Source organism: Myotis yumanensis, unplaced genomic scaffold, assembly GCF_028538775.1.
Source record: "Myotis yumanensis isolate MYYU_CA2020_CCGP unplaced genomic scaffold, mMyoYum1.0.hap1 SCAF_3, whole genome shotgun sequence".
NCBI classification, from domain to species: Eukaryota; Metazoa; Chordata; class Mammalia; order Chiroptera; family Vespertilionidae; genus Myotis; species Myotis yumanensis.
Genome location: NW_027223754.1, coordinates 195,195,041 through 195,210,080, shown reverse-complemented (window position 1 = coordinate 195,210,080; position 15,040 = coordinate 195,195,041). Strand labels below are relative to the sequence as shown.

Genomic DNA, 15,040 nt, shown 5'->3' with positions numbered 1-15,040 from the left:
TAACAAGATTCCTTGGAAAGCATCCATGCCAGTTTTTAGTACCATGACCTTCAGATATAAAGTGTAAGGTGAGCAGTAGAAGAGGTTGGCATAATCATATTGGTGGCATTATCACACAGAAGCCAGCTTTGACAATAAATGGGGACCATTGTTGAATAGATTTTTATAGTGGAAAAAATAAGAACCTCCGTTTAATGCCTGGTATCTTTTGCTGTTCAGCCAATAGAATGAATAATAGTTCTCCTCTGTGAAGAGTGGCCTGACTCCCTCTCTCCCTAGGCAGAGTTAAACTCTCTCCTCTAGGTTCACACATCTCCTGTGCTTTCTTCTGAACTTTTACCTCTCTTCATCTCTTAGACAGTGGTCGGCAAACTGGCCCCTTGAGTGTGGCTCTTCCACAAAATACCACATGCGGGCACGTACAGTGCGATTGAAACTTTGTGGCCCATGCCACGGGGCCAAAGAGCCGCGTGTGGCTCTCGAGCTGTGGTTTGCCAACCACTGTCCTAGGAGATCTTGAACTCCCTGAGGACAGAGACTGTGATCTTTGTGTCCTCAGGACTGAGTGCATTACTTGAGCCAGAAGTAGACCTTCAGTAGGTTTTGTATGATAGCAACATAGGAATAGAGAGATGATGAAAAATTATGGTCATTGTTTATTCTCACCTTCTCCAACCTACTAGTTTCTAGATACTAATAGATCTTTGAACTAATATAGCTTCAAATAAAGGATTCGGTAATTCATTATATCTAAGGTAATTGAGTTGTGTATGATTCAAATAGAAAATAACCCAGATATTCTAGAGACATGTCAACCTACTCTCCGTAGTTTGTATGAGATTAGAGTGCTAGAAATTTCTGCCATTATATTTAAGTGAATTAGTGAAAGGAGAGGCTATAGGCTACAGTGAGTGAATGTTTGTATCCCTCCAAAATTCATATGTTGAAACCCTAATCCAAAAGGATGGTATGTGGAGGTGAGACCTTTGGGAGGTAATTAGGTCATGAGAGTGGAGTCCTCATAAGTGGGGTAGGTGTACTTTAAGAAGAGGCCAGATAGCTAGCTAGCTCTGCTTTTGCCATGTGAGGACACAGGGAGAAGTTGGCAGTGTGCTACCTGGAAGAGATCCTCACCAGAACCTGACCATGCCGGCACCCTGACCTTAGGCGTTCAGCCTCCAGGACTGTGAGAAATAAATTTCTGTTGTGTATAAGCTACCCAGTTTATGGTATAGCAGCCTGAATTGACTAAGATGCTGGCCTTTGTTTCCTCAGCTGTCTCCTATAATCCAAGCCTTAAATGATCACTTCAGGATAGAGTCCTGAGCAAAGGGATAGACACAAGCAGCTGCCATGACATGGCCCAGAGTAGGCCATATCTCTGGAGAGAATGACCCATGAGACAACCTGAATGGCTCTGATCAACCAAACTAAATTACCAGTTTTCAAGAGCCTTACAAAACTTCCATGCATATGCATTTAAAAGCAATAGTTTCTTTTTGTGGTTTGTGTGTTTTTTTAGTAAGTCCTCTGAATGTAAACTGTAACAACGTTTTCCAAGGCTAAAGAGAAAATTCTATTATATTCTGTGGGCCTGTGCAAATACACTGTCCAGGATGAGAACCACTCACAGTGGGTATCTTGTGTCTGCTTCTCATCCAAGATAAACAATCCCATTATCGCCTCCTGTGGCTGGGATAAGCTGGGCAAGGTATGGAACCTGCCAAAACTGCAAGCTGAAGACAAACCACATCAGCCACCGTGGCTCACTAAACACTGTGACCATCTCTCCAGATGGATCCCTCTATGCTTCAGGAAGCAAGGATGGCCAGGCCATGCTGTGGGATCTCAACAAAGGCAAGCACCTTTATATGCTAGACATTGGGGACATCATCATCACCCTGTGCTTCAGCCCCAACCACTATTGGCTCTGTGCTGTCATGGGCCCCAGCATTAAGATCTGGGACTTGAAGGGCAAGATCATTGTAGATGAACTGAAGCAAGAAGATATCAGTCCCAGCAATAAAGCAGAGCCACCCCAGTGTACCTCTTTGGCCTGACCTGCTAATGGCCAGACTCTGTTTTCTATATGAACAAACTCATAGAGATATGGCAGGTGACCATCACCAAACAATATATTACAGAGCTTTAGAAATAAAAAACTGACTTTCTGACTTAAAAAGAAAATAAATTCTATTAATTCTGCTAAATTTAACAGGGGATAATTATGCAGAGTTACCAGAGATTTTTGCAAAAGTCTTAAAATACAACTATTATATACAATCTTCTGCCAGAACGAAAACTGTCACCATGAGCCCACACCCCTGTGTCTGTGCCTGCTGGCTCTCTGCTCCATCCTGTCACTACCCCCTGCTCTTTTACTGCCTACCATAGCTCTGATACATTCCAGCTGCATCCTGTCTAGGGTCACTGCCACCTCCCACCCAGGCCTTGCTGTCTTGCCTCTGCCACAGCCAATTCCTGGTAGGCTCATGTGGAGATGGGGGCTGCAGGTCCCATCCTGGGGGTCACAGAAGCCTATAAGAGAGATACCAACATCAAGAAGATGAGTCTGGAAGGTGGTGCCCACCAGGATAATGGAAAGCTGTATATACACCCTAGTGTCCAGACTGCTGCAAAAAACCTGGACAAAGAATACCTGCATGTTGATGAAATGGTTGGATTTTGCAAGACATCTGAAGAACTAGCCTTGGATAAGAATAGCAAAATCTTGAAAAGTGGCCAATATGTCACAATGCAGATCGTTTCTGGAACTGGGTCTTAAGGATTGGAGCCAGATATCTGCAAAGGGTTTTTAAGTTCAGCTGAGACGTATTTCTGCCCAAACCATCCTGGGGGAAATTACACATGCATCTTCAGGGACACTGCAAGCAGCTACATGGCTATCTATACAATGACCCCAAGACTTGTAGCTTTGATTTCACAGGCACTAAGAAGGGCATTTCAAAAATACCAGAGCAAAGCATTCTCCTGCATACCCATGCCTACAATCTCATTGCAGAGGACACCTCATCTTGAGCAATGGAAGGAAAAGCAACAGTAATGAGGAAAAAGAATCTGTGTTCTTTGACATAACCTACCAAGGATTTGCCACGTGCGATGTTAACAAGGATGCCATCAAAGAGAGCATTACCAGTTCTCACTGCCAATTCTATGCCAAAAACATGGGCATATGTGGCAACCTTCAGTGCAGTCTGCAAAGATGCTGATGAAGCCCAAAGAGTTAAATTACAGTTGAAGATATTGATCCATCCAATGTGTTCCAAACCTCCTCTCAGTAGGACCCAGATTGCTCAACCATTCTGACTACCCTGGATTTTCAAAAACAGTAGTTGCAAGAAGTTTAAGTCATGGCCAACCTTATCATTGGCCTGTTGGCTCAGCTGATCTCCAACCTCAAGAAGGAAGACTTCTCCCACCATTGGCAGCACATTCCTGACCAGACTGGCATGTTTTGTTTCATGGAGCTAAAGGCTGAACAGATGGAGTGGATGACCAAAGAGTTCTCCATCTATAAGACAAAGGTCAGCCACATCTCTGTGTCAGGGGTCACCTCAGACAACTGGGCTACCTAGCTCATTTACAAGGATACCAACTGATTTCTCTGGTGAGAGGGAACAGAGTCAACCTTCTTGTCATCAGCCTCTGCTATTGTGAGATTCACATGGAGGATGAGGGAGAGTGGATGGTGGTGAACGGATCATTTCTTTTAACCACAGTGCTTACCACTCTGCGATTAAATGTGTTTCTCAGAGAAGAACATGTAGTGAAATGGGGCAGAGGCATCCATCCAAGGCTGATGTCTGAAACGTTTTGGCTCTAAACCAAACTCTTTCCCATCCTTTTATCTCCAGCTTTTCCAAAAGAGTTTACATGTGCAAGAAAATCACAGCCCCCCACGAACCTGTCAACCACACCATTGCAATATTGCAGGAGCTTTATCTGAGGCACCTTATGGTGTTTGGGGTTTCCTCTGTGGATCCAGCATGAGAAATAGCCCATATTTGAGGCTTTGTGAGAAGACCTGTTCTAACAATAACAGTTCATCTGTTACTATCTTCTCGTGATTGAGCAATTTTATCAATGGACAATAATATACTAGTAGAAACCGTATTTTATGAAAAGTGGCAAATCTGCAGCCACTGCAGCAAGGAAAACACAAGATGCTGTTTCCTGTCTTATTTGAGAAAAAAAGAAATAAGGCTCTCCTTTTTAATAGTTGCCGGCATTTTAATGTTCCTCTCTACTTACTATCACTGCTGTTCTTTTCTTTAGGCACAAAGGTTTATAACTAGCCTAGATTTTCATCCTGTTCTATTTCACTGACCATCAACCCCATTCTCTTATTTGAAGAAAGAAGAAACATAACTTACCGCTCATCCCATACCCTCACCTTTCTTGGCAAAGAATAGCGGAGAGTAGGCAACTGCATTTTATTTTAGCACCCTCTCCTGTGATTGGTTGTTTCCTGTTGGGTTTTCGCCTCTGCCCAGTTGGACCTTGTACTTCGATTCAGTGTGGTTGTGCTGTCACTCATGAGTCGAGCAATGCAGGATAGTGTCAGGAAAGAGGTTATTCTGGGCTTTGGTTTTAACTGTGTGTGCTGCCAGCTGGGCTCAGGCCTCACCCTTTGGAAAGATGGCCATCTGCTCTAATCATGTAGCCTGCCTGCAGCCAGGTTTCTCAGTTACAATAAAGTTACTGTAGGAGCCCCCTCCCTTAAAAAAAAGAGAGAGAGAAAACTATCAATCTATAAAGAAGATCTAGATAGCCAAGGAAAGGGGATTACTAGTACATAGCAAATGTGTTTGTTTGTTTTTTTTTTCATTTCAAAAGGTTAGAATAAGGAGTCTCCATTCTAGAAGACTCTATGGGACAGGAACTGCATTTCCTTAATAATCTCAGGCTGCTTTGAAATCAAAAGCAATTTAAAATACAGTAATAGTTTAGTGGCTTCCTGCTCCCCAGCTTTCATATTTATTTCAACTTGTGCAGTGTGGTGGTAGCCCCTACTGCTGTAACTATAGCATGCGCTAAAACCAGGAAAGACCAAGTCCAACCTGGAGCTAGAGCCAGGTAGAGGTAAGAAACAGACTATGTGGTCAAGGGCATGTTGGGTTCCAGGGATCCAGTTCCATGAGAATCCCTGCTGTCTCTATTCTAGGAAGGAAGGAAAGAAGGAAGGAAGGAAGAGAGGAAGAGAGGGAGGGAGGAAGAAGGAGGGAGGGAAGGAGGAGGAAGGGAGGGAGCCATAGCAATTGAACCAGCAAAGACCTGTGGTTAGTTGGAAATGTGAATCGTTCTGATTTCAGATCTTTCCCATCCCTGAGCTTAGGTGAATTTTATTTTTAATCCTCACCTGAGGATATTTTTCCATTGATTTTTAGAGAGAGTGGAAGAGAGGGAGAAAGACAGAGAGAAATATTGATGTGAGAGAAACACATCCATTGGTTGCCTCATGCATGCGCCCTGATCAAGGCCAGGGCCAGGTAGGAGCCTGCAACCAAGGTACATGCCCTTGACTGGACTGGAACCTGGGACACTTCGGTCCACAGGCCAACACTCTATCCACTTGAGCCAAACTGGTTAGGGCTGAATTTTATTTTTATGTATTTTTTTCTGGATTATTAAGAGCTGGATTAAATTTGGGTATAGGTGCCTCTTTTGAATGCAATGTTTTTATTCCTATGATTGCTTAGCTAAACAAATTGCCAATGAAAGCACCATCTTTTGCCGCAGGAAGAACATGTTCATAGGGTCAATTGTCCTCCCACATTTGTGTTATCTGTGAACACCATTCATTATAGGTATGTGGAAATAAATAACTGGATTTGTAAATTGTGCATGCAGAATGGAAGGTAGCCTCTTAAGAAATGCTCTCTTTTACCAGCCAGCTTGCCCCCTAGGTAGTGTGTATAAATCTAACTTTCTTTAATTTTTCTTTATAGCAGTCGTTTTCAAAGAGTTAGTCCCTGAACCAGCAGCAGCAGCATTACTGGGAACTTGTTAGAATTATGAATCTCAGGCCCTAGCCCAGACCTACTGAATCAGAAACTCTAGTGAAGGGGCCCAGAAATCCATGTTTAACAGACCCACTGGGTGATTACAATACTTGCTAAAGTTTGAAAGCTGTTGCTCCACAGACAGCTACAACTAATATTGTCAGGGCAACTAAGTAAGATGTGATTTTATGTGCCATAATTTTTGATGGCTGATGATAGAGAATTAAGGAAGTTAATGGAAATGATACTTTGTCTGTTTCTTAAGCTATTTAAGATTTTAGGTTCATTTTCTTTCTTTGGGAGTAGGAAGTAGGAAAAGATACGAAGTAAAATACAAGTTGGTAGGTTCATTTATCTTAAAACACTCCTGTGTCTTTTATTGATTGGTTGTTTGGTTGATTGATTGTTTTGAGAGAGAGAGAGAGAGATGGATCAGTTGCCTCCTACATGTACCCCAACCAGGGATCGAACCCACAACCTACGTATGTGCCCTGACTGGGAATCAAGCCCGCCACCTTCTGGTATACGGAACAATGCTCCAACCAACTGGCCAGGGCACTTCTGCGTCCTTTTCCATGTTTGTCCTTCTTCTATCTTTTTCCAGTTCAATTTGTTGCTCCTTTTACTAGAAGGCAGAACAATGATTGATATCCTAACATTGGAGTCAAATAGACCTTGATTTGAATCACCACATTTACTAAGTTGGTCTCACTGCATCTCAGTTTCCTAAGAAAATGAGGATGACATCTATCTTATATAGTTAGTGTAAGGATTAAAAAATATGGTAGCCAATGCCCAGGACATGATAGACACTACCTACAGTTATTGCTGTTATTATATTGTATTATTTCAGCTACTTCCATATACTCTTCTACCCCAATAATGACAAAAATAAATTACAGCATATGTGCTGTTGGACATGTATACAGGGCTAGAGGTCTTGCGGCAAAGAACACTGTACTTTAACTCCAGCCTCCTGGGATCCCAGAAATAATGTGAAGAGGAGATCTCAAGATTTTTTTTCTTTGCAGCTGGAGAGGACTAATTTAGTTCCTTTTTCCCCTAGCAGCTGATGATTTTACAGCTATTGATGAATGATACTATGAAGGAACATGGAAAGCTTCATTGTTTTACTGAAGTATTATCTACTAGATAACACAGAAGTCTTAGAATACCAGGAACAATTGTTTAAACCTCTTGAGTTACACTTGTTATGGTGGTGGGATTTTTTTATTTTATTTTTACTGATGTGTTCAAACCTAAGAGTAGCATTGAGACAGTGTGGTTTGAGGAAAATGTTACTTAGCCACCTACCTTTGGGAGTCAGGATTTAGAATCATTCATACAGTTTCATGGCAGAACCTGAATACAATTATTCATGTATTTATGTTTGCATAACTTACATGCGATGTTTTGTCAATTCAGAACAGGTTTAAGACCACTGTTCTTATCTTCTTTTAAAAAATTATTTACTGTGAATAGCAAAAAGTAATAATGAGAATGCTCTTGGTGTTAAGGGAAAGATCAAAAGGCTTAAAAACAATTAATAAAGTTATTAAATGAGAACATTATATCAGAATTTAAAAATATTTTTATATAACAAAACATATACTCATGTTTGAAAATTAACACCTATAAATTGGACATGTAAAACTTCCAATTAATCTAGCCCTAATTCTCTAGGTCTTCTCGGCAGAGAAAAAAAAAAGATCATAGATTATAAATACTACTATTAATAGTTATCACTTATCAAACGCGTGTTGTGTACCAAGCCTTGTGCTGTCGTGCTATAAATGTTATTAAATCTAATATTCACAACAACTGGATGATGCAATATCATCGTTTTCTTTCACAAATGAGGAGGTGAGACTGGGAAATGTTATCTGACTTCTCAAAAGTTAAGAAAGGGTGGAGCTACAGTTTAAATTCACCTGTCAGACACTGAAGCCCATTCTCTTTTTGCTGTTGTTGTGCTGTTAAAGATTTGGATCTAACCAGGGTTGATATTATGCCAAGAACAGAGAAAAAGGAAGGGATAAAGTACAGGAGGGGCAAGGGAGATGGGGACAGGCTCAAGGGATTGATTATCATGATGGACTGTAGAATCTAAACTGAGCAAGGAGAAAAGTTAGGACACAAGAGAGAAAAGACAATTTCCACCACCAAAGGTCTGCTGTTTCATATTTTATAAAGCCCTTTCTCATGTATTGTTTCACTAGATCCTTACTACAACATTGGAAATATTTTATTTCAATTCTGCAGATAAGGAAAACTGAAATACAGAGAGATTAATGTACTTTCTTAAAGTCACAGTGATAGAGCAATTACTCAGAATCCTTATCATTGTACCCCACCTCCATCCCCAATAGGCTACCAAGGGGAAAAAAACCTGTTATTAAAAAGACTCTTTTTATAGGGATAGGTCATCTATCCAAATCATCTACATTTTAATATGGAACCAGAAATTATCATTGATTCTCTTCTCTTCCATTCGGTAACTAGTGAAATGGCTCAAAGGGAGGAAAGAAGAAAGAGTCAAAGCAATAAGTTTGGATAATCTACAAAATAATTTAGGAGTGACTGTTTTTTTTTTTTGGAGGGGGGGTATGCATCATCTTTGATGCTTATTTTTGGCTTTATTAAGAAGAGGGATTTCTGTACCTACAATCCTACTTTCATATGTAGCCCAAAATAATTTTCACTGTGAATGAGAAACAGCAGCAACCCCAGTTTTTTCATTTTGTCACATTAAATCTGGAGGAATGGGTAATCCTATCATAAAAGAGGACACAATGTTGTATGCCTAAAATAAACAAAATATAAAGCCTGCTAACTTGGTACTTTTAGTGTGAGGCTGTTCTCAATCCATTGCAAGGTCTTAACCTCATTTCAATGTCCCTGTGTTAGCATGGTATAGTTTTGCCAGTAGTCCCTTGGCAATGAGTAACTACAGACACCATAGAAGGTGAACAGAATGTTGTTGTACTGCATTTACTACCTTGTGTTTCCTAGTAGAAGGGCAAGCCAGTAAAATATGTTCATGGCTGGAAATTACTAGTGTTTTGACTGTAAAACTTCCAATTAATCTAGCCTTATTTTCTGTCTAGACAGTAAGACATGTTCTCTTTTAATGACAAGAGTTGCCTGAGATTACTCTTTTTATTAGATGATCAGGAAACTAGAAGACTTCAGAACTAAAGGCATTATAAAGCAATTTGGCACTCATGAAAGAATTCCCAATGGATTTCCTTTTAAGAATTCCCCTAGAACATTTAAATATTTATTTATAGGCCTCTATTTCACAGAGAGGTAAAGGATAAAAATAGCTGAAAATGAAAATGTTGGTGTCAGAGCTGACATCTCTGAAAGTAAAATATACACCAATTAGAAAGTAAGGTCTATTATCCAAATGTAACATTTGTACATTCAACTTTTCATGAATTGCAGAAAGTGGAACACATATGTATTTAGGTCAAAACTGGGGCATCGTAAAGCTGCAAAAATGAGTTTCTTTAACAGGTTCAAGCTGCTAGTTTTATAAATTTTGGAAACAACAAGTTAAATTTGACATTTTTTTAACTATAAACTGCTCCTTAGATATCTCACTTTGCAGATGTTTTTATGAATATTTCCTTTTCAGTGTAGCACTTTTGAGTCTATTCTGTGGCTATTTGGGAGCCTGGAGTCTGAGCTCTGGGTCAGGAAAGCCTAGTCTCCCTATTTAAATGCTAATATAATGGGGTATGGGGAAAGCTTCATGGAAAGAGAAAAACTTAGGCTGCAGATCGATACCTGACTTCTGGTTCACAGCCCCAGCTCTCACATCTCTAACGTGTTTCTTTTGTGTCTTGCCAATTTTGTAAGAGCTGGAAATGTACTTCAATTTTTCCTAAAACAATTGCATTCAGTAGAAGATAAGCTGTAATTTAAATCCTCAGTCCCTCTTACGAGGAAAATTTTTAGTGACCAGACACATAAGGTTAAAATACACACACACACACACACACACACACACACGCGCGCGCGATAATTATTCTACAAGACAAAGAAATTCACAGCCATTTCAAACAGTGAGAAAACCCAGGTCTGTTCATCTTGGCACTCAAAGCCTTAATACAGTACTATAATTGGAACTACAGTTGTATTATATCTTAGCAGTGTCATTATTTTAATGGAATAAAACAGTACATGTATGGTGATATAGAAGAACTATAGTACTGGTTAACTCATTATATTTTTTAGTTATATAGAATCTAACATCTTTTTAATTTTTCTCTCTAGCTCCTTAGATAGAAAGAAAAAAGAATTATGGTTTCAAAATCTACAATATATTTAGCTTTAAGAGAGCTCACATATTAGAAATAGAAAAAAGATTACATGTGTTCCACTATTAAATATTTCATGTGTAATACAAATAATTATGCAATTCATAAGAGTAAACACTAATCAAGTGTCCTTTGCCTTTTATTTTTGCATCTCTAAAGGCACCACTAGCAGGCATGTAATTTAGCTGGCTAGATCAGCTCTCAGCATCAATAACATTTTAAAAATAAGATATAATGTTATTCACTTGAGATAATAATGTCAATAACATTAATAATTATTGTTTTTTATATTCTCTGTCACACATCTACATACTTCTTCTATTTTAATCCTCAAACAAACACAAGGGGCCAGTAACATTATCTTTATTTTATAGGTAGAAACTTATATCTTGTTATTAAGGAACCTATCCAAGATTATTGAGATCAGGGATTAGATACCCCATGTATCTGTTTCCAAAATTTATTCTCCTTATGTCACATTTATCCATATACTGATAAGAAAGGAATGCAATTTAAAATGGACTAAGGTTTGAATGGACATTCCTCCAAAGAAACTATGCAAATGGCTAATAAGTGCATGAATAGATGCTTGCAGTCCCTAGTCATTAGGGAAATGCAAATCAAAACCACAATGTAATACCACTTCATATCCACTAGGATGACTGTAATAAAAAAGACATAACGATAGGTGTTGATGAGCATGTGGAGAAATGGGAACCCTCATACATTGCTGGTGGGAATGCAAAATGGTGCTGCTGCTGTGGAAAACAGTCTGGCAGTTTCTAAAAAAATTTACTACTGTTACCATATGAGCCAGCAATTCTCCTCAGTTATATATCCAAGTGGACTGAAAACCTATGTCTACACAAAATCTTATACATGAATGTTTATAGTAGCATTATTTATAGTAGCCCCAAGTGACAACAATCTGATGAATGAATGAACAAAATGTGGTATATCCATCCATAATATCTTTATGGAATAGTATCTACACTAATAAAAGAGAAACATGCAAATTGGTGTCACTCCACTACCCTTCCCATTGGCTAATCAGCATATCCTTATGCAAATTAACTGTCAGCCAAGATGGCGGCCGGCAGCCATGCACTGAAGCGAACAGGGAGGCTTGCTTGCTCCAGTGACTGCGGACTCCAACGTTCCCCGCCTGACTTGCCGGCCTCTCAGCTGCAACTCTAAGCAACTATGTACTATGTTGCAAATACAGAAGCTAAACAAAACCCCAGAAACCGGCTTTCAGTCAGCCAGGCTTCAGCCAGCCAGACCGCAACATTGTATCAATGTTTTCAGCAGCCGAGGCCTCAGAGCTAAAGCTGGCCCAGAATAGAAAAAAGAAAAAGAAAAAAAGGAGCAGTTGGGAGCTTCAGTCACCCGCCAACCTGAAAACGGCCCTCAGCCCCTCAGCCAGACTGGCCAGGCACCCCAGTGGGGACCCCCACCCTGATCCAGGACACCCTTCAGGGCAAACCAGCTGGCCCCTACCCGTGCACCAAGCCTCTATCCTATATAGTAAAAGGGTAATATGCCTCCCCGCACCGGGATCAGCATGACAGGGGGCAGCGCCCAAACCCCCTGATCGCCCTGCAGCTCTGTGAGTGACAGGGGGCGGGGCCACAACCTCCCTATCCGCCCTGCTCTGTTCATGACAGGGGAAGGCGCCCCAACCCCCTGATCAGCTCTGCTCTGTGAGTGACAGGGGGTGGCGCCGCAACCTCCCCATTGACCCTGCCTTGAGTGTGACAGGGGGCGGTGCCCCAACCCCCCAATCGGCGCTACCCTGAGCGTGACTGAGGGTGGCATCACAACCTCCCGATCCACCCTGCTCTGTGCATGATGGGGTGGCACCCCAACTCCCCAATCGGCCCTGCTCTGAGCCTGACCAGGGGCTGCACCTAGGGATTGGGCATGCCCTCTGCCACCCGGGAGCAGGCCTAAGCCAGCAGGTCATTATCTCCCGAGGGGTCCCAGACTGCGAGAGGGCACAGGCCGGGCGGGGGACCCCCTTCCCCTCCCCCCGAGTGCACAAATTTTTGTGCACCGGGCCTCTAGTCCTATATAATAAAAGCCTAATATGCAAATTGTCCCCTCAGGCAGTTGTTTTACTGGGAGTTCGAATGGGAGTTCAACCGCTCACAATGACGTGCGCTGACCACCAGGGGGTGGTGCAGAACATGGGGGGCATTAGCAACGCACTGTGACCTCTCTCTAGCTACTTGGGGTCAGGGGTGACAGGGACCAAGGTGCAGTGAGAATGCGGCGTGTCCACCAAGCTTGCTCTCACTCCCCCTGCTACCCTCCCCCAGGACACCAGGGCTCGTGTGCCAGGGAAGCCCCCATGCTCAGGTGCCAGGCACCCACAAGGGGCCTGCCCCGCACCCACGTGACATCTTCCGGATGAGCCGGGCTGCAGCCATCGGGACCGCAGGGGCTGGTCGGGCTCCCTGTGCATTCACACAGGAGCTGGTCTGCAAGGCCGGCCAGAAGAGAGCATGCTGCCCGCCCGGCTTCTGTGTGGTGCCGCTGGGCAGCCAAGATGTGCACACTGAGCCCTGGCCTGCAGTGTCAGGCCATGCTTGCCACGTCTCTGTGTGGGGACTCGGATGCTGTGACTCAGGTGCTGCCCAGGGCCCAGAGGTCAGCTGGGACCTGCCCTTCCATACCAGACACTTGTGCTTCGATCGCCAGCCAGACCTAAGGACTGCACCCATGCAGGAATTTCGTGCACCGGGCATCTAGTCCAACCATAAAAAGGAATGGAACACTGATACATTTTACAATGTGAATGAACCTTGAAAACATTATGTGAAGTGAAAGAAACCAAACACAAAAGGCCATATATTATTCCTTTTATATGAAATGTCCAAAATAGAAAAATCCATAAATACAAAGTAGGTGTGGTTTTCAGGAGGTATGAATCAATGAGAAAGGGTGAGAGACTGCTTAATAGGCACAAGGTTTCTTTTGAAAATGTTCTAGAATTGGATGGTGGTAATGACTGCACACCTTTTTTTTAATATACTGGAAACCACTAAATTGTATGATTTAGAATGTTTTATTTATTTATTTATTTTTTCCATTTATAATTGTATTTTTTTTTTATTTTTTTTTCCGCTTAAAGTATTACAAAGGGTATTACATAAGTGTCCTTCCCCCCCCCCCCCGCCCTTGACAAACCCCTACCCTCCCTTACCCCCCAGTGTCTTATGTCCATTAGTTATGCTTATATGCATGCATACAAGTCCTTCGGTTGATCTCTTACTCCCCTCCCTCCTGCCCCCCAACTCTCTCTGGCCTTCCCACTGCAGTTTGACAATCAGTTTGAGGCAGCTCTGCCTCTGTATCTATTATTGTTCAAAAGTTTGTAATGGTCTTTATTATCCATGAATGACTGAGATCATGTGGTATTTTTCCTTCATTGACTGGCTTGTTTCACTTAGCATAATGCTCTCCAGTTCCATCCATGATGTTGCAAAAGAGTTCCTTCTTTTTAACAGCAGCATAGTATTCCATCGTGTAGATGTACCACAGTTTTCTAATCCATTCATCTACTGATGGGCACTTAGGCTGTTTCCAGATCTTAGCTATGGTGAATTGTGCTGCTATGAACATCTGGTTACATATATCCTTTCTGATAGGTGTTTCTGGTTTCTTGGGATATATTCCTAGTAGTGGGATCCCAGGGCCAAATGGGAGTTCCATTTCCAATTTTTTGAGGAACCTCCATACTGCCTTCCATAGTGGCTGCACCAGTCTGCATTCCCACCAGCAGTGCACAAGTGTTCCTTTTTCTCCACATCCTCTCCAGCACTTGTCGTTTGTTGATTTGTTGATGATGGCCATTCTGACAGGTGTGAGATGGTACCTCATTGTTGTTTTGATTTGCATCTCTCGGATGATTAGTGACTTTGAGCATGTTTTCATATGCCTCTTGGCTTTCTGAATGTCCTCTTTTGAAAGGTGTCTATTTAGATCCTTTGCCCATTTTTTGATTGGATTGTTTATCTTCTTTTTGTTAAGTTGTATGAGTTCCCTATAAATTTTGGAGATTAAGCCCTTATCAGATATGACGTTGGCAAATATGTTTTCCCAAGAGGTGGGTTTTCTTGTTGTTTTGTTGATGGTTTCTTTTGCTGTGCAGAAGCTTTTTATTTTGATGTAGTCCCATTTGTCCAGTTTCTCTTTAGTTTCAACTGCCCTAGGAGCTGTATCAGTGAAGAAATTGTTTTGGCATATGTCTGAGATTTTGTTGCCTTTGTATTCTTCTAGAATTTTTATGGTTTCCTGTCGTACATTTAAGTCCTTTATCCATTTTGAGTTTATTCTTGTGTATGGTGTAAGTTGGTGATCTAGTTTCATTTTCTTGCATATATCTGTCCAATTTTCCCAACACCATTTATTGAAGAGACTATCGTGGCTCCATTGTATGTTCATGCCTCCTTTGTCAAAAATTAATTGAGCATATTGGTTCGGGCTAATTTCTGGACTCTCTATTCTATTCCACTGGTCTATATGTCTGTTCTTGTGCCAGTACCAGGCAGTTTTGAGAACAGTGGCTTTGTAATACAGTTTGATATCTGGCATTGAGATCCCACCTACTTTGTTCTTTCTCAGGATCGCTGCAGCTATTCGGGGTCTTTTTTTATTCCAGATGAATTTTTGGAGAGTTCGTTCTAG

General features: G+C 41.6%; 1 protein-coding gene and 2 pseudogenes across 4 annotated transcripts in view; all 3 read left to right on the top strand.

Moving 5' to 3' along the window:
* NTN4 (netrin 4) overlaps positions 1-15,040 on the top strand; it is a 115,183-nt gene that overhangs the window by 40,764 nt on the left and 59,379 nt on the right. The gene's annotated exons all lie outside the window — the stretch shown is intronic.
* On the top strand, positions 965-2,173 carry LOC139005408 (small ribosomal subunit protein RACK1-like; annotated as a pseudogene).
* LOC139005404 (aspartate aminotransferase, mitochondrial-like) lies at positions 2,311-3,596 on the top strand (annotated as a pseudogene).